This window comes from Sminthopsis crassicaudata, chromosome 3 (genome assembly GCF_048593235.1).
Source record: "Sminthopsis crassicaudata isolate SCR6 chromosome 3, ASM4859323v1, whole genome shotgun sequence".
Taxonomy (NCBI): domain Eukaryota; kingdom Metazoa; phylum Chordata; class Mammalia; order Dasyuromorphia; family Dasyuridae; genus Sminthopsis; species Sminthopsis crassicaudata.
In genome coordinates this window covers 115,033,390-115,059,136 of record NC_133619.1, presented here as the reverse complement: position 1 = coordinate 115,059,136, position 25,747 = coordinate 115,033,390, and the positions used below count along the sequence as shown (strand labels likewise).

Sequence of the window (25,747 nt, the reverse complement as noted above, 5' to 3'; positions counted from 1 at the left end):
CAAATTAGTTCTTTTCCTTCTTATTCTTGTTCTTCTTTTTCTAGTTGTTGTTGTTCTTCTCCTCCTTCATCCTCCTCCTCCTATTCATTGTCTTCCTCCTCTTCCTCCTTCCTTCTTCCTGTCTTCTTCCTTTTTCTCCTCCTCCTCCTCTTTTTCCTTCTCCTCCTCCTGCTCCTTCTTCTTCTCATTCTTTTTCTGCTTCTGCTTCTTCTTCCTTTTCTTCCCCCTGTTTTCTATAGTATTTTGAGTTTTACAGAGAACATTTCACATTTAACTCATTTGATCCTCAGACAACACTGGAAGCTTAATGATATAATTATCCCCATTTTGCAGAGGAATCTGAGGAACAGAGAGTTTAAGTAATTTCCCATGATTGCCTTGATAATGAAAAATAAACCAAGAAGTGGGTATAACTATTTTCCTGGGCCATGCTCATTCTTTTGTCATCAGTTTTGCTAATGAGCTGAGAACTAGTCATTCCTACTATCACCTCTATATGCTCTTCCCAGTGAAAAATTCTCTCTATTTCTAAAGCATGTAGTTTATAGCATATGTATAATTCCCTAAACTAAAAGCATTAGTAGGAATTTAGTACAACTATGCCCCAAAGTTTCTTTATGCTACCTTAACTCAAAGATTTAAATTATCATTGAACTTATATAGGACTGGAAGAGAGGCTTGATGGGTCAACGAAATAGTCTATGTCAACTCCTAAATTAGCATGAAAGACAAGTGTTATCTTTAAAGACTTATAAAGTTGTAATTTCCCCTTCTCTTTGTTGTTTTATTCCCCTGCATATTTTTCAGAGGTATAATCTTAGTATTGCATAAATATCTTCAGAGTATCATAGGTTTAGATGTAGAAGTGGATCTTTAAGGTCATTTAGTACAACCCTTGGATTTAATAGCTCAAGAAACATACTTAAGCTCATGTAATAAAGTGCCAAAGGATATGAATCTAGGTCCTGTGTCTCTGGTACCAGTGCAGGTTTTTCTCCACTGTATCATCCTGCCTCAGAGTAATGCCTTCTGTTTATGAGGAGGCATTTTTTGTGAAGAATTGTGAAGAAAGGCATAGGCTAATTTAGCACAAGAAGAGAAATCAATAGATTATGTGAGCTATCTTAAAGGAAAGTATCCTATAATAGTAAAATCATAGAGCCAATAAGGTCTATTTGTCATTTGGTTGCTAACAGAAAACACCACAAACAACAACCTGTTAGGAAAGTTATTATATATATATATATATATATATATATATATATATACATACACATATATATTAGTAGACTTATGTATGCAATATTATGGTTAGTTTTAGTATAATTTTTATTGTCAATTCCAATTTTTTTTCAATTATATATTTAAATAAATTGAAGTTATCATTTCAGTTACACACACTTTCTTTTTCAAGCAGCAGAGCCATGGAGTTAGATTTCCTTTTACATGGACCTGGGTAAGAGTGCTTGGCCAAAGTAAAAGGTGATTACACAAACCAACAAGCTAAGTAATCATTGAATGAATCCTGGAGCTCACAGTCAAGATCATGAGGAAGTGGACCAGCATTTAAAACAGATGATTCTCAGACTCACCTCCTTCATTTGTGTAGCATTATTTTTTCTTTTTTTTATTAATTTTTATAATTATAACATTTTTTGACAGTACATATGCATAGGAAATTTTTTTTTTTACAACATTATCCCTTGTACTCCATTCTGTTCCGAATTTTTCCCCTCCTTCCCTCCAACCCCTCCCCGAGATGACAGGCATTCCCATACATATTAAATATCTTATAGTATATCCTAGGTACAATATATATGTGCAGAAACGAATTTTGTTGTTGTTATTGTTGCAAAGGAAGAATTGTATTCAGAAGGTAAAAATAATCTGGGAAGAAAAACAAAAATAATAATAATGCTCACAATTTACACTCATTTCCCAGTGTTCCTTTTCTGGATGTAGCTGATTCTGTCCATCATTGATCAATTGGAATTGGATTAGCTCTTCCCTATGTTGAAGATATCCACTTCCATCAGAATACATTCTCATACAGTATCATTGTTGAAGTGTATAATGATCTCCTAGTTTTGCTCTTTTGCTCAGCATCAGTTGATGTCCCTCCAAGCCTCTTTGTATTCCTCCTGTTGCTCATTTCTTACAAAACAATAATATTCCATAACATTCATATACCATAATTTACCCAACCATTCTCCAATTGATGGACATTCATTCATTTTCCAGTTTCTAGCCACTATGAAAAGGGCAGCCACAAACATTTTGGCACATACAGGTCCCTTTCCCTTCTTTAGTATTTCCTTGGGATATAAGCCCAGTAGTAGCACTGCTGGGTCAAAGGGTATGCACATTTTGATAACTTTTTGGGCATAATTCCAGATTGCTCTCCAGAATGGTTGGATTCTTTCACAACTCCACCAACAATGCATCAGTGTCCCAGTTTTTCCACAGCCCCTCCAACATTCAATGTTATTTGTTCCTGTCATCTTAGCCAATCTAACAAGTGTGTAATGATATCTCAAAGTTGTCTTAATTTGCATTTCTCTGATCAATAGTGATTTGGAACACTCTTTCATATGAGTGGAAATAGTTTTAATTTCATCATCTGAAAATTGTCTGTTCATATCCTTTGACCACTTATCAATTGGAGAATGGCTTGATTTCTTATAAATTAAAGTCAATTCTCTGTATATTTTGAAGATGAGGCCTTTATCAGAACCTTTAATTGTAAAAATGTTTTCCCAATTTGTTACTTCCCTTCTAATCTTGTTTGCATTAGTTTTGTTTGTGCAGAAACTTTTTAATTTGGTATAATCAAAATTTTCTATTTTGTGATCAATAATGGTCTCTAGTTCTCCTTTGGACAAAAATTCCTTCCTCCTCCACAAGTCTGAGAGGTAAATTATCCTATGTTCCTCTAATTTATTTATGATTTTGTTCTTTATGCCTAAATCTTGGACCCATTTTGATCTCATCTTAGTATGTGGTGTTAAATGTGGGTCCGTGCCTAGTTTGTGCCATACTAATTTCCAGTTTTCCCAACAGTTTTTGTCAAATAATGAATTCTTATCCCAAAAGAATAATGAATTCTTATCCCAAAAGTTGGGATGTTTGGGTTTGTCAAAAACTAGATTGCTATTTTTATTCACTCTCTTGCCCTGTGAACTTAACTTATTCCATTGATCAACTAGTCTATTTCTTAGCCAATACCAAATGGTTTTGGTGGCTGTTGCTTTATAATATAGTTCTAGATCAGGCACAGCCAGGCCACCTTCATTTAATTTTTTTTTTCATTACTTCCCTTGAAATTCTCGACCTTTTGTTGTTCCATATGAATTCTGTTGTTATTTTTTCTAGGTCATTAAAATAGTTTCTTGGAGTCTGATTGGTATAGCACTAAATAAATAGATTAGTTTAGGGAGTATTGTCATCTTAATTATATTTGCTTGGCCTATCTAAAAGTACTCCAATTATTTAAATCTGACTTTATTTTTGTGGCAAGTGTTTCATAATTTTGCTCATATAATTCCTTGTAATGTGCTGTTGTCTCCAGAAGCTGCCAATTGCTCTCTGGGAGGAGATCTGCTGTGTCAACTCAAATCTCTCAGACAGATTCTTCTTCCTGTAGAGAATCATTGTCTCCAGACAGTTGGCGTTAACTCTCATCCAGAGAAGATTTCCCTTCCTGCAGAGAGCCTTGTCAAGCCTGGTCTAGAGCAGAGACTGACTTTTTTCCTCCAGAGCTGCCTTCTTTATTCTCCCAGAGAATGGGCATGGGATAATGCAAGGGCTTCTGGGAAGAACCACTTCAACCAATGAACTTGCTCCTCCCAAGCATGCAAGCTCTTCCCCAGGAATTCAGAAGTCAAACTCCCAGGAAAGGCCGGAACTAGAAAATTGTCAAGTACCGACTTAGCGCTTAGTAAGAACCTAATAATCTCATTAGTGCTTAGTAAGAACCTAACAATGATTTTCCTTTGGTAGATATATTCCCAAATATTTTATACTATCAACAGTTATTTTGAATGGAATTTCTCTTTGTATCTCTTGCTTTTGGATTGTGTTGGTAATGTATAAAAATGCTGAGGATTTATGTGGATTTATTTTGTATCCTGCAACTTTGCTAAAGTTCTGAATTATTTCTAATAGCTTTTTAGCAGAGTCTTTGGGGTTCTCTAAATATACCATCATGTCATCTGCAAAGAGTGATAGTTTGATTTCCTCATTTCCTACTCTAATTCCTTGAATCTCTTTCTCGGCTCTTATTGCCAAGACTAGCGTTTCTAGTACTATATTGAATAGTAATGGTGATAGTGGGCAACCTTGTTTCACTCCTGATCTTACAGGGAAAAGTTCCAGTTTATCGCCATTACATATGATGTTTACTGATGGTTTTAAATATATGCTCCTTATTATTTTAAGGAATAGTCCATTTATTCCTATACTTTCAAGAGTTTTTATTAGGAATGGATATTGGATTTTATCAAATGCTTTTTCTGATCTATTGAGATGATTATATGGTTTTTATTAATTTGATTATTAATATGGCCAATTATACTAATAATTTTCCTAATATTAAACCAGCCCTGCATTCCTGGTATAAATCCTACTTGATCATAGTGTATTATCCTAGGGATGATTTTCTGAAGTCTTTTTGCTAATATCTTATTTAAGATTTTAGCATCAATATTCATTAAGGAGATTGGTCTATAGTTTCTTTCTCAGTTTTCAATCTACCTGGTTTAGGTATCAGTACCATGTCTGTGTCATAAAAGGAATTTGTTAGGACTCCTTCAATCCCTATTTTTTCAAATAGTTTATATAGCATTGGAGTTAGTTGTTCTTTAAATGTTTGGTAGAATTCACATGTAAATCCATCTGGTCCTGGGGATTTTTCTTAGGGAGTTGATTAATAGCTTGTTCTATTTCTTTTTCTGAGATGGGACTATTTAAACTATTTACTTCTTCCTCTGTTAATCTGGGCAAGCTATATTTTTGAAGGTATTCTTCCATTTCATTTAAGTTATCAAATTTATTGGCATAAAGTTGAGCAAAGTAGCTCCTAACCAGTGTTCTAATTTCCTCTTCATTAGTGGTAAGTTCTCCCTTTTTATTTTCAAGACTAACAATTTGCTTTTGCTCTTTCCTTTTTTTAAATCAGGTTTACTAAGGGTTTGTCTATTTTGTTGTTTTTTTCATAGAACCAACTCTTAATTTTATTAATTAATTCAATAGTTTTTTTACTTTCAATTTTATTAATTTCACCTTTTATTGTTAGAATTTCAAGTTTCACATTTGTCTGGGGGTTTTTAATTTGTTCTTTTTCTAGCAATTTTAGTTGTAATCCAATTCATTGACCCTCTCTTTCTCTATTTTATGCAAGTAGGCCTCTAGAGATATAAAACTTCCCCTTATTACTGCTTTGGCTGTATCCCACACATTTTGGTATGATGTCTCATTATTGTCATTTTCTTAGGTGAAGTTATTAATTATGTCTATGATTTGCTGTTTTACCCGATCATTCTTTAGTATAAGATTATTTAGTTTCCAATTATTTTTCAGTCTATTTTCCCCTGGCTTTTTATTAAATGTAATTTTAATTGCATTGTGGTCTGAAAAGGATGCATTTACTATTTCTGCCTTACTGCATTTGATTTTGAGGTTTTTATGCCCTAGTATATGATCAATTTTTGTATAGGTTCCATGAACTGCTGAGAAGAAAGTATACTCCTTTCTGTCTCCATTTAGCTTTTGCCAAAGATCTATCATATCAAACTTTTCTAGTATTCTATTTACCTCTTTGACTTCTTTCTTATTTATTCTGTGGTTTGATTTATCTAATTCTGAGAGTGCAAGGTTGAGATCTCCCACTATTATAGTTTTGCTATTTCTTCTTGCAGCTCTCTTAATTTCTCTTTTAAGAATTTAGATGCTGCACAACTTAGTGTGTATATGTTTAATATTGATATTGCTTCAATATTGATGCTACCCTTTAGCAGGATATAATGCCCTTCCTTATCTCTTTTAATTAGATAAATTTTTGTTTTTGCTTCATCTGAGATAAGGATGGCTACCCCTGCTTTTTTGGCTTTACCTGAAGCATAGTAGATTCTGCTCCACCCTTTTACTTTTAGTTTGAATGTATCACCCTGTTTCAGGTGTGTTTCCTGTAAACAACATATAATAGGATTCTGACTTTTAATCCAGTCTGCTAACTGCTTCCTCTTTATGAGGGAGTTTACCCTATTCACATTTATGGTTAGAATGACTAATTCTATATTGCTTGCCATCCTGTTAACCCCTGCTTATGCTTTTCTCCTTTCCTTCCCTCTTACCCCCCTCCCCAGTATTAAACTTGTGAACACCACTTGCTTTTCACAGCCCTCCCTTTTTAGTATCCCTCCCCCACCTTAAAGTTCCTCCCCTTATTTTACCCCTTTTCCTCACAATTTCTGTTTTCCCTTCCCCTTAGTTTACTCCTTCCCACCCACTTTTCAATGAAGTGGAAGAAGTTTCACCATAAATCGAATATGTCTATTGATACACACTATGTTCATGTTCCTCCTTCTCTCAGATATAATAGGTTACCTTTGCCTCTTCATGAGATGTAGTACCACCACTTTACCCTTTTTCATGATATAATTTCCTTTACACCTCTAATTTCTAGGACAAATTATACATGTGTTCTTTACATATCTTTATGGCAGAAATATAGTTCTCAAGATTTCTTTTTACCTTTTTAGAAATCTCTTGAGTTCTATATTTGAAGATCAAACATTTTGTGTAGGTCTGGTTTTTTCATCAAGAATAGATGGAATTCATTTATTTTGTTAAATGGCCATCTTCTTCCCTGGAAAAGGATGCTCATTTTTGCTGGGTAAGTTATTCTTGGTTACATACCAAGTTCCTTAGCCTTTTGGAATACCATGTTCCAAGCCCTTCGTTCTTTTTTGTAGAAATGGCAGAGATTGTACCCCTCTCCCCTCCGGTCTGAGCTGTGTGAGCTGTCTGTCTCACTCTCGCTGCCTGCCCTCAGTCTGCACCCAGTCTGTTCAACCCTCCCCCAAGCAAACACAGACCTTCTTTGACAAATTTCAAGGACGTCTTCTGTTGGTGTTTATTTGTGGGTTTCTTTTCCAGTCAAGCATTAACTCCAAGGCTTGTCATGAAGTAAGTCCTGAGAGAAAACACGGAGCTCAAGCAGCTGTCTGCCTCCATGACGCCATCTTGGCTGGAAGTCTATTTTTTCTTTAATAAAATATTATTATGTGTATGTGACTACCTGCCATCTAGGGGAAGAGGTGGAGGGAAAGAGGGGAAAAGTTGAAACAGTAGTTTTTGCAAGGGTCATTGTTGAAAAATTACCTATCCATATGTTTTGTATATAAAAATCTATAATAAAAAAGGGAAAAAATATTTTTCCAAATACATGCAAAGATAATTTTCAAAATTCACCAATTCAAAATCTTGTGTTCCAAATTTTTTCTCCCTCTCTCCCTTCTCCAACCTGTCCAAGATATCAAGCAATCCAATATAGGTTTAATTTTTACAAGTCTTGTAAACATATTTTTATTTTTTTTTTTTTTTATTTTTTTTTTGAGGCTGGGGTTAAGTGACTTGCCCAGGGTCACACAGCTAGGAAGTGTTAAGTGTCTGAGACCGGATTTGAACTCAGGTCCTTCTGAATTCAGGATTGGTGCTCTATCTACTGCACCACCTAGCTGCCCTTCTTGTAAACATATTTTCACATCTATCATATTGTGCAAGAAAAATCAGTTCAAAAAGGAAAAAATGAGAAAAAAGCAAGCAAACAACAACAAAAAGTTGAAAATGTTATGCTTTGAACCACATTCAGTCTATAGTTCTGTCTTTAGATGAGGATGCCACTCTTCATCTCAAGTCTATTGGAATTGCCTTCAATTACCTCATTGTTAAAAAGAGCCCAGTCCTTTACAGCATTATTCTTTTCTTTTCTTTTTGCTGAGGCAATCGGGGTTAAGTGACAGCTAGGAAGTGTTACATGTCTGAGATCAGATTAGAATTAAGTTCCCCTTGACTTCAGGACTGGTGATCTATCCACTGTACCACCTAATGCCCCAGGATTATAATGATTATGATTATTATAGCTTTTTATTGACAGAACATATGTGTGTATAATTTTTCAACATTCACCCTTGCAATCACTTCTGCTCCAACTTTTCCCTTCCTTCCCTCACCCTAGATGGCAGGCAGTCTCATACATGTTAAACAGGTCAAAGTATATCTAAAATACAATGTATGTGTACATATTTGTACAGTTCTCTTGTTGCACAAGAAAAATCAGATTTAAAAAGGTAAAAATAATCTGGGAAGAAAAACAAAAATGCAAGCAGTCCATACTCATAATATTCCATAACATTCATATATCACAACTTATTCAGTCATTCTCCAATTGATGAGCATCCATTCAATTTTCAGTTTCTAACCACTATGAAAAGGGATGCCTCAAACATTTTTGCACATACAGGTCCCTTTCCCTTCTTTAATATCTCTTTGGTATATTAGCCCAGTAGAAACACTACTGAATCAAAGGGTATGCACAGTTTGATAACTTTTTGAGATAGTTCCAAATTGCTCTCCAGAATGGTTGGATCTGTTCACAATTACACCAACAATACACAGGATTATTCTTTAAATTAAAATTTTTTAAGTTGCAAGTTAATTTGCAACCAAGAATGAATGAATTTCATCACTGAGGGTCATCCATGTCATTGCCCAAGTCAAAACTTTCAATCCTCCCTAATAAATTCCTTATCCTACCCTGCAAGAATATTGCAAGCTTTCTTATCACTTCTCAAACATCTCAGCCTCCCTCAACTTTCTTAACTGAGGAACTTGTGTCACACTTCGTGAGAAAATCTGAAAGCTTCACCATGAAATCTTTCTTTCCTTCCTTTCATCTAAAAATCTTTCAATATCATACACTATTTTTTTTCCACTGATGTAGAGATGATACTCTGAAAAGATATGTTTGGATTAGATAAGAGAGCATAAGGCTAATTACCTATTTGTTGTGAGATAATGGCTCTCTAAGCATATATTTAGATGATTGCTCTCCTCACCATTGGTGTTTGCTGAATGTGTGGTGGTGAGGTAATCGTAGGCAAGGATTGGAGAGCTGAGGAAGAGAAGTCAGGGTCACTTGGCAGCAGGATGAGGAGAAAAGAGTCTAGAGATTCTGGACTCCAGAATCCAGGATACATCTTTAGCAAGCCATGTGGCAACTTGCCTGGCTCCTTCACTTCTCCCCCTAAAGAACAAGGACTTTGATTTATCTTGACTCTGGCTGATCCTGAGATCCTCCAGGGAGCTAGCTCATACTTTATACACTGACTCTCTCACATTGACATGGCTCTTCCCCTTGCCAATTCCATATGTTCTTGATTCCATCCCTTTCTATGTCTTCCAATGTTACCTTTCAACTCTCTTTTTTTCTCTTTCTCTCTCTCTTTCTCCCCCTCTCCTTCTCCCTCTCCTTCTTCTTCTTTCCTTTTCCCTTTCCCCCCTCTTCCTTTCCCTTTCCATCTTTCCCTGTCCCTCTCCTTTCTACCTTCCCTATTATCTTCAAACATTCCCACAACTTCTCTAACCTTAAAAACTCTTCACTAGACCCCAGTAGATCATACATTTATTACTGTCCAACTTTTTTTCCTAAAAAGGCTGCCTACATTTGCCCTCTTTATATTTTATTTTGCTCATCACTTCATTTATCAGTAATCTAGATTCCTTCATCATCATTTAAATGAAACTTTCTCTCATATTATAAATTTTCTTTTAGTTACAAAAGTTGATGGATTCTCTTTTTCTCAATTCTCTTTTTTTTTTGAGAAAAATTATCTCAATTTCTGCCACATATTCCCTTGTTTACAAACCTCTTAGTTTTTGTATCACTACTTTTTCCTCATTGTCTTCCTATATAATTATTCCTTTTTCATTCTCCTTCTGGTTCATCATACATATCCTGCCTTCAAATTATGGTTTGGACTTCCTCTCTTTTTTGATTCTCTTCTTTTCTTTCTTTATTCTCATTTATTTGATGACTATATTAACTTTCACAGGTTTAATTATCATCTCTATGCACATGTCTCATAGATCTATATATCTAGTTTCAATCTTTCTCTTCATATTTAATCCTGTGACATCAAATGTCTATTGAAAATTTCCATCTGCATGTCCCATTGAAATCTCAAATTCATTCTAAAACATAACTCATGATCATTTCTCCTTAAACTCTACTTCTCCTGAACTTCCCTATTTCTGTAGAGGATCAAAATTTTTCTGGTTTCCCAAGTTTGAAACTGTTATGTTCAACTATGCTCAACTCCTCACTCTTCCTCACTAATCTCTTATCACATTCATTTCCCCAACTTTTTTGCATCACATCCCTTCTCATTATTCCCACAGCCACCACTATATTGGAAAGCAATCTTTCCTTTTGTGTACCCTCTAATTGATAGGACATCCCTTCATACATTGTTGCCTCTCTCTCATTTCCATTCATTGTTCTTAATGCTTTTCATGGCCAAACCGAACAAGACTAATTCCTCTTCTATATGACATCTCTTGCAATATTAGAAGACAATGTTACTTTCTTATAAGTTCTTTTTCCTCCAAGCTAAGCATCTCTATTCTCTTCAGCTAATGTTTTAAAATTATGCCAATTTTAGAAATTGCACACAAAATTAACATAGATCAACAACATAAAGTTTTTCTTTGTGAACTCTGCATCCCCAAGGAATTTATAACTCAGCTAAACAAACTGGAAAAGAAATCTTGAAATAAAATTTTCCTTCTCCCTATTCACAATTTGTTTTTACAACTATAAGCATATGTAGAAAACTTCCACAACTAGAGATTTCAATGAATCATTTAGTTTTGCAGAGTATAATTCAGCTTCCCTCAAGGCTGAACAGAAAATTTGCTTCCCCAAAATCTTCAGATCTCTTGGACAGCATTCAGACAAATTTCATCCAGAATAAACATTTTCTACAATTCCTTTGATACCTTTTTGAAGTGCTAATAATGGGTAGGAATATATATCAGATTGAAATTCGTGCCAATACAATCCAGCAATGAGGTGATGATAAGCATTATCCTTAAACACCAAGAGATGTGAAAACAAATTGAGGCAATATTAGAAAACAGCTTAAATTAATATCTTTTGCTGCTATTCAGTCTCCAAAATTTTTAGAAAACATATTCATTCTTTTAGAAGTTACCACTCCCTATCTTTAAATCGATAATTTTGAAGGTTTAAAACATGATCCTTGCATGATGAGGAGAAGGAACAGCATGGTGTTCTTCCTTTCAATCCCCTCATTCCTGACTCAATTAAAAACATTCTATAATCTCTCTGTAAAACTTCTCTATAATATTGAGTTCATCTTTAATGTTAACCATAATGATCTAGGTTCCAAAATTTTAAAAATATGATAAGGCTAATTTCTAAGGTAGATCTGTGGGTATAAAGCATCATGAGCAGCATATTCCTTGGGCCTGAATTTCTTGGATTGAGAAAATAAAATTTTAAATAGATTTTATTCCTGTTATTCATTAGTAAGTTATTAAATAGAAGTTAAAGGTTGATCTAGTACAATTATTCAAACATTGGGAATGTAATTGCCAAATTACTTTTAGTCAGATATCTTGATTTTGTTTTTGTGTGATTTATAATGGTCATTGATTGAGTGCTGAGGAGTATTCATATGACTGATTGACTTTGTCCCAAAGAGAAAATATCATTGAGTTTGACTTTGTGATACATATAAATGATACCACTATTCTCTAAGTCATTTATTTTTATAACCATGTCAGCATTTTTTCCTTTGACCCCAGAAATGAAGAAGTCACAATGTAGTATGCCTTCTCTTGTTATGTCTTCCCAAATAGCTTCTCCTTTACATTTATACTTTACCACTCTATTTAATTTCCTTGGTAGATCTTACATGGTCCAGCAAAATGAACATTTAATTGGTTTCATCTCTTGTAGCTTCTCTTATTTCTAATTTATCCCATATATCTCTTTCAAATAAAGTGTCCTAATTTCATTTGGTTATGATCTGAACATGTCACTTAAGTATTGAAAAACCCTCAAAAGTTCTTTATTGCCTAACAATAGAATCCAAACTCATTACCCTGACATTCAAGGCTTTTAAACAAACTCACTACAAATTGCCATTTTAGGTTTCAATTATACGACTGTCCCTAATTTATTGTATGTTCCAGCCAAAGAGATCTATTTTCTAATCCTGTGAATTTATCCCTCACATTTCTATCTTTGTGGGTCACACCCCTCTCTATGCTTGGATCATTTTCCCCTATACTTTCTTTCCACACTTTTTTAATAGAATTTATTCATCCTTACAGTCCCAATTCATATACCATTTTCCCATTAATCCCTTCATGATCTAGGTTCCAAAATTTTAAAAATATGATAAGGCTAATTTCTAAGGTAGATCTGTGGGTAAAAAGCATCATGAGCAGCATATTCCTTGGGCCTGAATTTCTTGGATTGAGAAAATAAAATTTTAAATAGATTTTATTCCTGTTATGCATTAGTAAGTTATTAAATAGAAGTTAAAGGTTGATCTAGTACAATTATTCAAACATTGGGAATGTAATTGCCAAATTACTTTTAGTCAGATATCTTGATTTTGTTTTTGTGTGATTTATAATAGTCATTGATTGAGTGCTGAGGAGTACCACCAGAAATCATTTCTTCCTCTTCTGAATTTTTATAGAAAATTGTATATATCGTACTTGGAAGTTTATAATATTATATTTTATATTATAGTTGTTTGTATATAAGCCTTATCTATTCCATTTACTTTTCCCATCTTGCAATCAGAGATTTCCTTGTTCTTGACTGACACGAGATAGCTCAGGATTTTGTGTATTAGGATACTAGATAAGTATTTGTTGAATAAGTGGGTGAAGTAATTAAAGAATAAATGAGATTCTGTAGTATCTTCAATTGATGGGTCATGCTACATGAAAATTATTATTCCCTGCACAGGAAGAATTGTGATGGGGTTTTGTCTAAACTTCCTATCAGAGAGTTTTTCTGCAAAATCAGTGAGATGCAATGAGAAAAATTATATAGCTTTGAGTTGAAGAATTTAGTTTCAAGTTTCTATTCTACACGGACGTGGGCAGGTCATTCAGTGTTAAGGTAAAAGACTTGATGATTTCCAAGGTCCCTTCCAAATCTAACATTCTGCAAATATTTTGGCTTTCATAGTTCATTTTTAAAATATAATCCAAATTTAAAGAATTGAGCTCTCTGGTGATAATGAATCTTTAAAATAAATTTATTTATTTCTTAACTTCATCCTAAGGAATTCCACCCCACTCCACCCTGAATCTCCTATTATTTGGCCTTTTATTTACTATTTATTATTTGTATCACCTTTGAAAGCAGATTTGAAATAAACTACTAAAATCTATTTGGCCTCAAAAATTCTAGTCAGAGCTCCAACGATATTTTCTTTTGGTGAAACAAGAGAGAGAAGAGAAAGGGGGAGGGGAGTTCAGAAATTTCCCCAGTGCAATTTTTTCACTAACAATATAATTTTTCTTTCCTACCATTGCATATGCTTGCTTTGAGAATCATGCTATGTACATGAGATTCTGCCTTCCACTTACCATTATTTACCATGGGATTTCACGTATAAAAAATGAATAATGTGAGGATAAAATAGCCTTCAAAAATTCCAAGATATTCTGATACTTCTATATAAATTACAACTAGTTCCAAATGTCTTATATTTGTTATATAAGTTACAGGAGGAAAAGATAATTAACTATTCATGTTAACTAAGATATTATCTCTTGATGTGTATGGTATTCTTGAAAATCACTCAAAGAAATAGTTATTTAGCTTTTCTCTGCTTCATTATCATTTTTCTTTCTTTCTTTCTTTTTTTTTTTTTTTTGGCTGTCCAACACTAAATGTGTGGATATGCATTTATAATTAGAGCAGTAAGTATTTGGTGGCTTCAAATTCTATGTAAACTAAGTTATGCTTGACTTGTTGGAAAGGAAACACTTAAATGCTTTTGTTTAAAGATCACCTAAAATACCATCTCTCCAGAGCCATCTTGGACCCAGTGGCCAGATATAGATCAGGAAAACAGGAGATGGTCCTGGATACAATGGAAGATTTTGGACTTTTTAAGCTAAGATCTTTAACAAGTCTCAGTTTGATTGAGGCCATACTCATTGTGATTTAAACTAGATAAATTAAGGTAAAAAAAAATCTCTTTCATCTAGTCAAAAAAAAAAAAACTAAATTAATATGCTACCAACTATTTTATTTATCATACTTTTGTCCCTTACCAGATTATAAACTCCTTGAGACCAGAGACCATGTTATTCATCTTTGTATCTTATAGTATAAATCTAATAAAGACTCAATAAATATTTTTGAATAGATATTTGGAGAAAGAAGTTTTTCGACTCAAACAAATATTGGGCTAAAATTTTAAGTATAAGAGAGTTGGTTGTCACTTAATAATTTGTTTGGCTACAATAACAAAAATATCCATTAAGATATGAAAAAAATCACCATGGTATTCCTAGAAAGAGTTCCCATACCAATGATTTATGAAGAATTAAAATAAGAAATAAGTTTATGAGGGAAAAGACAAAATAAAGATTAATTATTTTTATTTCTTTAAATCATGAGATTTAACAATTCTTTTTTGTTTTAATAGGTTTTTCTTTTTTTCTGATCTCAACAAAATCTTATAGAAACAAATGGGAAACTATTCAATAGTCATTATTTCTGATTAAATTATACTTAATACCAGAATTGTTTCTTGGAAATTCAGTAAATTTTTGCCACCTTTGTGGTTAGATAGATTCTACCATGCATTAGCTTAGCTAGAAATTCAAGGTTCATTGCTGACCATCACCTCACATTATATAAAGTGTTCAAATATCAAATCTGGTAATGCCCACTTTCAGTGACAAACAACCATTTCAAAGATCAGAGCATTTTTGTCAGTTCAGCAAGTCTGAAGTCATCCATCAGGACTGTTAGGTCTGTCATATGTGTTTAACTTCAGTATCAGCAACAATCCGAAGTCTTTCTTATTCATCAGTGTCACTGTAACTGGAGCGAGGGGGAAGGTGGAAGTAGAGTAGAGGAAATAGAAAAAACACAAGAAGCCAAGTTAAAAACAAAATAAATAGAAAACTTTTCCTGGCATTTTTTAGTTGAGTTTTCTATTTTAGGATTCCTGAAACATGGCATGGGAAATTTTAGAATGCTATGCTTCCAGCATTCTTAATGTTTCCTAAATCCTTCTGATTGGTAAAAGTGGCAAGGAGAGAAAAGAAAAAAGAGAAGCAGACTGAATGGTTAACATGTCATACTACATGTAAAAATTCAAAAGTTGAATGATGTGACTTCAAGACAATGTTCAGAGCATATATTCTTTGAGTCTTTAAACTCTGGACTACAGTTGTGCAAAATGAAGATCAAATGATGGACTCTGTTCTCTTTCCATCATCTAAGCTATTCTCAGTAGCCAATGAGGCTTACAGGAATGTATTGACTCACATAGGAGAATCAATAAATAAAGGAAATTTTTGTTTTTCAGAGATAGTATTTATCAAAAAATAAATATCTACTCTCATTATGATGTTTGAATATGTAGTACTCAAATTTTCTATAATATAATCTTGAATATTATAGTCAAATTTCTAATACAATGAATTTTGAAGAAATGCATCAATTTAATTTGCTTATTGAGTATATATATATATTTAGTAGACCATTTCTGAGTTCAAAGAGTATCATTATTTGTGAAATGTCAGAAATAAACACTAGATAGATGTTTAGATTATTAAACAGACCAGTCTTAGATAGGATGCAATTCAAGTTTTAGTTCTTCAATATATAAACACTTTTTAAAGTCAATATTCATATTGAACACATTCCCCAAAAGATAAAGGGAAAATGGCCCAAGGAGACCATGAATAATGTATAAAGCAGTTTATTCACATGTTCTGCTACCCTATTGTTGTTGTTCATTTGGAGTTACCTGGTCAAAAATACTGGAATAGTTTGCCATTTCCCTTTCCAGTTCACTTTTCAAATGAAAATGATAATGCAAAAAGTGATGTATTGAGTGGCAGAAAGCCTATCAAGTAATAAAAACAGTCAGAGAAAATGCCAGAGACATGAAATGGAGTGTCTTGCTCAGCAATTTGGATTGATGGTTAGATAAAAGGGAATACCATAGAAGAAGACTGGAAAGATAGAAAGAGGCTAGATTATGAAATGCTTTGAATATCAAATTCTAAAGAAATTAACAATAAATTCCCAAAAGAGGATTTTATATTTAATTGTGGAGGTAATGGGAAGCCAATGGAGTGTATTAGGTAGGGGATTAACATGGCTGGACTTGAACTTTAGGAAAATCACTTTGGTGGCTAAATCAAAGTGGATTGGAAGAAAAGACTCCCAAGAGGCATATCTATCAGTAAGCCAATTGTCCAATTAATTTGATTTTGGACATACTGAGTCTACTGGACATCCATTTCAAGATGTCTAAAAACTAGAGGAGATTGTAGGTGATCAGAGAAGTTGGGGCAAGATAAAAAGATTTGAAAGTCATTACAAATAGCTGGTATGTTCAATAAGTGAAGTAGCATAGAAGGAAAAGAGCCTACAACAGAAATCTAGGGAATAACTAGGTTTAGATGGTATGGGTTGGAGGAAGATCTGTAGAGGGCTGAAACTCCAAAAAGGTGTGCTTGAATCAGACAACTGAGCACTTAAGACTAATTACCTATTTGATGTGAGACAATGATTCTATTAGTATATATTTGGATAAATGGCTTTTCTCACTGTTGGTGTTTGCTGAATGTTTGGTGTTAAGATAATCAGAGTCAAGGATTGGAGGGGGAGGGAGATAGGCAGAGTCACTAGGCAGCAGGAGGAAAGAACTTGGTGACTCTAGACTCCCAAGTCCAGGATTCTGCTTGGTTGCTTCTTTCACTTCTCACTTTAAAGACTAAGGACTTTGATTTATCCAGACTCTGGCTGACCCTGAAGCCCTCCAGAGAGCTAGCCCATACTCTACAAAAATCCAGCAAAGAAGATTGAGGAATTCCTTCTCTGTGAATATGTTTTTTTATCAGTAAAATGGAATTTAAAACACTTATACCATATATCTCATAGCACTTTTTTGAGGATCATAGAAATTATTATATATAGTATAGTCTGTAAAGTATATGAAGAGCTATATTAATGTAAGCCATTATTATTCAGCTTGCCACATTGCCATTCCAAAAGGAAAGGTGATTGATTTCTTTAAAAAAGCCTTTTGCTTCAGTTGGTGATTTTGTTTTGTTTTGTTTTGTTTTTTTACAAAGAGATGCACTACTAATAAATGTACACATATTAAATAGTTTTACCTCAGGTGAAAGATAATGGTTTTATAAGGGAGAAAATATAAAGAATTGTTTAAATACCTTGAATTATGTCCAATAAAACTATTTTTATATTTATACTATTATTTTCTTTAAATAATTCAAAGCACATTAGGATGTTAGCAATTCATTAATGCTTATAACATCCCAGGAGGATTGGAAATCCATATAACAGAGAAAAAAAAATTTTAAGAAAGCTTCATTTATACTCAATCTTGAGAAAAAAATAAAAGATGAACTCATTGTAAGACTTTTCCTATTACATTTCTTGTTTCTGATATATATTTTTGCAAGGGATTCTAGTCTTCTTGCTATACATAATGATCTCTGAGAGAATTTTTAGGAATGGACCATAAGTTCAGTTCTAACAGGTTGGGGGTGAAGATCATAAATTCTTGATAAGAGGGAGTGAAGAAGGTAGTCAAACTAGAGACAGGAAGTCTGGAACAAGAGATATGCTTACCTATCTCTAAATAATTTATTTACAATTTATGGCTCTAGGGAATGCTAATGGTCAGGGTTCCCATCCCTAATTTCTATCAGTTCTAATGGTCAGGAAGGATTGCAACCAGGTGGATTGAGGCAGAACAATTCAAAGAACTGAATCAGAACAATTTAGGGAACTTGAGACAGAACAATTTAAGGAAACTGAGGCAGAACAGTTAAAGGAAACTGTGGCATAACAGTAACTGAATGGGGCTCATAAAATTATTATTTATTATCAGTAAATATTTGATTTGCATGCCTATTTTATTTATGTATATTTCTGAGGTCATGTAAAAATTTCTCAGGTGAAAAGGAGTTGGGAGCCCTGCTCTAGAATAAAATGAGTTCAAATCATGCCTGTGATATTTGCTAAATTGGGAGATCTTGGGCAAATTATTTAATTTTTCTCATCTGTGAAAAAAGGATGAATTTGATTGTTTCTTAGGTACTTTCTGTTGATCTATTTTTGAAGAGAAAAAAATAATCAAGATTTTTTTAGATGTTGCTTAAGAGCTGCTGATTGACAGAATTCCTCTGGGGTCAGAATTTTTCTAGAGGGGGAAGGGATTATCTCCTTTATAAGCATTTCCTGAATGCCTCCTAGGTATGAAGAATTGTCAGCAGTTTGAGGGCAGAGGTAACTGGTGAAAGATAATGAGAACATTCTAGTTAGAGAGACAAATTATATATACAAGACAGATTGACCAATGTAATCACTTGAGAAGTACAAAATCACATAATATAAATCCAATATTAAGTTTTTAAAACATAAAGAGATCAAAATTTGGCCATACTTGATCATGAGAGGCAGAGGAATTTGGAATAAAGTTTAGGAGGTAAAAGAGCAAGAGAAAAGGAATCATCTACTCAATCTTGGCTATATGAAAGGCACTTCATCAAGCATTATCAGCTGTATTCTTGCTTTAAAAATAAACTTGAATATTTAAATACAGAAATATATTAGCCTATATTTATTTCAAGCAGGGAATTGGCAGCTAGATGGCTGCATAGAGTGTTGGGCCTGGAATGAGAAAGACTCATTTTCCTGAGTTCATATCTGAGCTGAGACATTTATTTGCTTTGTGACCCTGGTCACTTGGCCTCAGTTACCTCATATATAAAATGAGCTTGGCTTAAAAATGGTAAACCACTCCACTATTTTTCCCCTCCCCCCAAAAAAATCAAGCAGGGTCATGAAGAATTGGACATGACTGAAATGACTGACCATCACAACTATCTCAAAGCAGAAAAAGTACCAGCAAAAACTTCCACTAGAATACAATTTGTTGGATTTTGTATTCAGGTGTATTTCATCTAGCATTGTTAGATGGTCCCATGAAAACTTGGCCTGAGACACAACGGTAAAAGACCAATTAATTCCATTGATAGTGAAGTCATCAGAAATGAAAGAGCAAGTTGCTACAAGTAGTTAATATCTTTAGAACTGAACACAAAGGCTTATCAGTATCCACTATCCAATTTGTATCTGTAACATCTTAAGACCCAGTCACAGATACTTGAGACTGATTTTCCTTAAAAGGTATTGAAACTGTCCTCAAGATATAATTGGTTCAGTGGACTAAAGCTATAACTATTGACCTAGCTTTCTTGTTGTTTGCTTGTAAGTGTAACCATGACATAGAGGTTGGAGTTCTTCCTTCAGACTTTAGACATGGACCATCAAAATTGTTGAGGTATCAGGTATGGTTTATGGTGTCCCCTCTGAAAGAATTAAGGTTCAGACATTCTCCAACCCAAGCAAAGACATTTTAATGAAACTTGTGCATTCAGTAAGCAGGCCAAGTCCCTGAAGGAATCAACAGCAAAGCTAGTAAAGGATTTTTAAAAAGTAAATGATGCTGATTACATCATAAGATGTGTAAAATTTGAGGTTATTGGAGGAGTTTTCTATAGGAGATCCTAAAGCCTTAGTAGAATTGTGTATACAGTTACCCAGAAAGCACACAGAAAATCTATCCTAGAGGATAGAGGATGTGATATATGTGGTAATAATATTTTGACAAGCAATAGGTTCACCTAAAAACATCAAAAACAAAAAGTAGCTATGCAGGTGCCATGTAGGAGTTTACAGTCTAATGTCCAATTGTGCATCCTGTTGATGCTACTTTCTGACTGATTGATTTCTGTGTTATGTTTTGCAGTAAACATAATGTGATAACCTGGTGACATGGTTACAGAATATGCTGGCAGGCTCATTGTTCCAGTGAGACCTAGATTAATTCCTGTGGGGCAGGGGCAGATCTAGGCTATGGACAATCAAAATCCTATCAAGAATGATCAACAAGATTTTGGACCTAGACCAGCAGTATAACTAACAAAGCTTTGGAGAGAGAACTTTGCGGAGCTTGGTCCACAACCAACAGTTATACAGAAAATCATTGTTCAGTTAAATCAGTTGTGTCCTCATGGAATGTCCTTCCTCTGCTATTGCTAAGTACATTGTCTTTTGGTAATGATTAGATGAACTACTAGTGGATCCTTTTATTCCAGACTAAGACCTAAGCTTAAAACTAACCTGTCTGGATTTTTCCTGTTACACCATCTTAGGAGCTGAGTGGAACTATAATAAAGTTTAGCAACACAAGAGCAGAATTTCTTTGTAATGCATTAATGATATTTATGGTATCACAAAATGTTAGAAATAGAGGGGATTTTAGAGAGATTATTTGACTACTTCTTTTAACAAAAATGCAATCAATCCACATTCATTCCCTACAGTCCTCTGTCTGTGTTCAGAAGGCTCTCTGCAACACAATTTCATTGGAACTGGCCTGAATCACCTCACTGTTGAAAATAGCCCCCTTCATCAGAATTTATCTTTGTATAATCTTGCTCTTACTATGAACAATGTTCTTTTATTTCTACTCACTTCACTTAGCATCAGTTCATGGAAGTCTCTCCAGACCTTTTGAAATCATCCTGTTGATTATCTCTTATAGAACAGTAATATTCCATTAGATTCATGTACCATAACTTATTCAGGTATTCTCTATTTGATGGACATCCACTCACTTTCCAGTTCTTTGCCACTACAAAAAAGCCTGCTACATATATATATATATATATATATATTTTGTACATGTAGGTCCTTTTCTCTTTGTTATGATCTCTTTGAGTTACAGTCCCAGTAAAAATGCTGCTGGATCAAAGAGTATGAAGAATTTGATAGCCTTTTTGGTATAGTTCCATTATGTTCTCCAGAATAGTTGGGTCAGTTTACAACTCCACTAATAGAGTATTAGTATCCCAGTTTTCCCACAGCCCCTCCAACATTCATCATTATTTTTTCCTGCCATCTTAACTAATCTTAGACAGTGTAGTGGTACCTCAGAGTTGTGATAGGAAAAATGAGGTTCATAAAAATTCTGACGTTCAGTGATTTATTTAGGGTCACAAGCTAGTATCTGGGATAAGATTCAAAATCAGGCTTTCCTGATCCCAAATCTAATGCTTTAATCACTGTACTATACTTGTTTCAACCTTGTGAGATAAGTGCTATTATTTCCTCTTGTAAACATATGAGAATACTGAGATTCAGAGTGACTTGATCTAAAGATCACACATCCAAGAAAGGATCAGAGCTTGAATTCAAACCTAGAAGCCAATATTCCAATTCCATCGTTTATTTATTTATTTTTGCTGAGGCAATTGGGGTTAAGTGACTTGCCCAGGGTCACACACCATTATTCTTTTAAACATATTACATTACCTCCTTGACAGTATTAGTGGTACTTTCCACCCAGACAAGTCAGTGAAAAAATCATGTAAGGGTCAAAATATTTCTTTTGTAAGGTAAAAGGCATCTGCTGTAAACTCCAAAGAGCAATTCTCTGAGTTAAATGGCTATGCACTTAACTACAAACTTTTGGCTTTTGGTTGGTACTGTTTTTCCAGTAGTAAACTAAAAATGGATCTTTACATCCACTATGATACAAAACATGTAAGTATGAGGATTGAAAAAGATTCTTATTTTCTTCATCTATTTTTGTCATTATCAGAATATTATCAATGAGTCCCTCTTTAATTTTGTCAAATTTGGTACTTGACCACAAATGACTTCCTTTTGAATCATCCCACAACTAGCAGAATTCCTGTAAGAAACAATTTCCTTGCCATTTTCTTAACAGATAGGCAAGAATGGTGGGGGTGGGGGAAATGCGCAGAATATACTGTAAGCTTATTTGGAAATGAGAAGACATGTCAGAGCATAGACACTGTATTCATAAATTGGCAGTAGTGATACTAGAAAAGAAAACAAACTAATTGTTTTTTTTTTTCCTTTAAAGAAATAGACAAAGGAGTAAAAAGCTAAAAGTAGAAAGTAAAAAAAAAAAAATCATTTTCCTGATTAAAGCTGCTCACAACTGACAGGACTTGAAAAGAAAAGTGAAGACAGGTAGAGAATGCTTAGGGTGGCCCCATTTAAGTTTCTCTTTTAAATAGGGCTTCTTATAAATTATTTTAGGTACTGCCTGCCTCTCCATCCCTTCTGCATCTTCCTTTTATGTGCTATTTTCTTTATTAAACTATGAGCTCCTTGAGTGTTAGGTTCTTACTACTAATAGGATGTTAGGTTCTTACTAAGTGCTAATGAGATAAAGAGATATTAGGGTTCTTACTAAGTGCCTAAGTTGGTACTTAACAATTCTCTAGTTCCGGCCTTTAAGGGGAGTTTTACCCCTTTGAACTTCTGGGGAGGAACTTGCATGTTTAAGAGGAGCAAGTTTATTGGTTGAAGTATTTCTCCCACAAGCCCCTGAGTCATTCCATGCCCATTCTCTGGGAGCATAAAAGAAGAAGTTAGAGTCTGGAAAGTCAGTTTTGGATTGGATCAAGTTGAAGATGTCCCATGGATTAGCAAGTGAAGAGGACAGAGAAAAAGATTCACAGAGAAAAGGAACCTCCTCCCAGAGAAGGATTACAACTGAGAGACTGATCAGAACTTTACAATTTGTTAAGTACCGACTTAGCACTTAGTAAGAACTTAATATCTCATTATCTCATTAAGCACTTAGTAAGAACCTAACACTTGAGGGCTGAGATTGTCTTCTTCCTTCTTTTGTTTCCCCAGTGCTTGGTATGGTTGTAGGATGCTTAATAAGTGTTCATTTTCTGATTGGTTAAATTCTGTTCCTAAACCCAGTAGGATGCTTAATAAGTGTTCATTTTCTGATTGGTTAAATTATGTTCCCAAATTTTTAATTGGCAGTTTGGTCATTCATTTTCCTGTGATTGAGAACATGAGGAGAGCATGGATCAAAAAACAGTTGTCTTTGGGGGTCTGAAGACCTGAATTCAGGTCCTGATTCTTCCCTTTGTGGTTGTGGATGAACCACATGATCTCTTAGTGCCCAAGAAGCTCTTTAAGACTATGAGTTAGATTACAGAAAATCTGTTGAAGGTAAAATTCATATAAAAATTGACTATATTAACATATCACATATTTACATTTCCTGACCCTATTATTTTTAAGAAACTATTTGTTCTGTAGCTTACAGCTGTGTTCTACTTTTTGTGACTCCATATTTGGAGTTTTCTTGGAAAAGATATTGAGTGGTTTGTTATTTCTTTCTCCACTCATTTTATAGATGAGGAACTGAGGCAAAAAAATTAATAGATCACATAGCTACTAAATGTCTGAGGCAAGATTTGAACTCATGAAGATGAATCTTCCTGATTCCAATCTCAGTGCTCTATCCACTTTGTCATTTAGCTTTCATAATAATTCACTAGCAATGACTAATTTTAAAATTTCTAATTGATTTTTTCTCTTAATTACATCTCATTAGGATAACCTGGCACACTATATGGAATCTTTTCATAGCCAAAGTTTATTAAAAATTATATTTCATTAGGAACTACTCTTCTATTATAACCTAAGATGTTTTTTTTTTTTCTATATAAATGAGAAGTGTGAGAGAAAGTCTGGCAAAATAGGTAGATGAAATAAATAAAAATCAGGCTTGGAATAAAATACATAGTTCCAGTCTGATGCATGCTGCTTAATTAATGCTAAATGGTTTATTTAATTTCAGAGGTATCAAGGGAGCCCAGTGGGTAGAGTATTGGAATTGAAGCTAGGAAGATCTGAATTCAAATTTGACTTTAGACTCTGACACCTTGTGGGATCCTGAGCAAGTCACTTTACCTGTGTCTTTTCTCAAGGAAATAATAATAAAAGCAACCACCTCCTATGAATATAGTAAGGATAAAAAAGCACTTAAAATGCTCTTAGCACAATGCCAGGAACTTAGTGGGTGCTTCATAATTGTGTATTTTCTTCTTTCCTGGTTGATTAACCATTCTGCACCCCAAAGCTTATGATTTTAAGTTGGAGAGCCTTTGACAACCAGAATTGGTAAAAGGCATTTCTACATTGGGAGTTCCCTCTACTAATGAAATCATAAGATCAACCCAAAAACCAAATCAAAGAGAAAACTGGATTGAATTTATAAAAAGAGTCAACCATGGAAATCATTTTGCCAAATTTCTCATTTTATAGATGAAGAAACTGAGGCTGAAATCATAGATTTAGAGTTGGAAGGAAGGCCATCAACTTTACAAAGGAGCACTTTAACTTATTTGAACTGATGAAGAAGCTGAGGTCCTGAGTTGAGTGACTTGTCCATAGTCACATAGCTAGCAAGTATCAGATGTGGTGTTTGAATCCAGATCTTTCTTACTCATATCTACTACCTCATTCACTACTATTTCTATTTTAAAATATTTTGTTGACATAATTTATTTTTCATATCATAATTTCTCCCAGGAGTCTTTCTCCTCTCTCTCCCAAAGAATCATTACATTTAAAAAATAATATTTATAAAGGAGCAAAAAAAAAAAAAAAAAAAAGAAAAAAGAAACAAAAAGAAAGCAAAACAATCTAAAAGGATCAAAATATATGCACCAAGAAACTGAAAACTGAGTGGATGTCCATAAGTTGAAGAATGGCTGAATAAGTTATAATATATGAATGTTATGGAATATTATTGTTCTATAAGAGCCACAGGTAGTCCTAGGGAACTTCTAAATTTAGTTCTCTATACCATTAATTTTCTAATTTTTGACAAAGATGCACTGGCTCCAGCAGACAGGTTTTATAACCCACCAGAAGGGCAGTGTCCAGTGCGAGCAGCTCCACTGTCCTTAGATAATCGCCAGGTGAAGTGGAGAGATCCAGAAAGTGGTGAATGGAAGGGACCAGATAGGTTAACTGCCTGGGGGAGAGGGTTTGCTTGTATTTCTTCAGCAGGAGAAGGAATCAGATGGGTGCCAACGAGTCATATTCGCCTTGTCCATCAGAGAAAGACAGAAAAAGAGAAAGACCTCAAAATAAAGGAGAAGATCTAAGAAACATCTTACACCGAAAGAGCATGGCTAATAAAAAGACTGTTAAAGAACTTTAAAACCAGCAGGAATCTTTGGACTTCCTAACACAAGATGAGACTAATGGACAATGGACTTATGGACATTTATAAATTTTCAATTATGATTATTTGATCATGTTATTTGTTATATACTTCTAGCAGGTATTATGTTACTGTGTTACTATGTGTAACTATGTAATCTATGTAATTATGTGTAATACTTCCCATATTGATGGATTTATGTTTCAAAGTCATGACTATCCTATGTTCTAAATCAAAAGAAAGGGGGAGATGTTAGGATTACTAAGTGAGAATTCAGGTTGTCTGGACAATTACAAGGTGAGAACTCAGGTTGACTTGACAGTTTTCTGGCTCAG

The 25,747-nt window shown here is 34.1% G+C and overlaps 1 long non-coding RNA gene across 5 annotated transcripts in view; it reads left to right on the top strand.

Moving 5' to 3' along the window:
• LOC141564892 (uncharacterized) overlaps positions 1–25,747 on the top strand; it is a 102,080-nt gene that overhangs the window by 17,586 nt on the left and 58,747 nt on the right. The gene's annotated exons all lie outside the window — the stretch shown is intronic.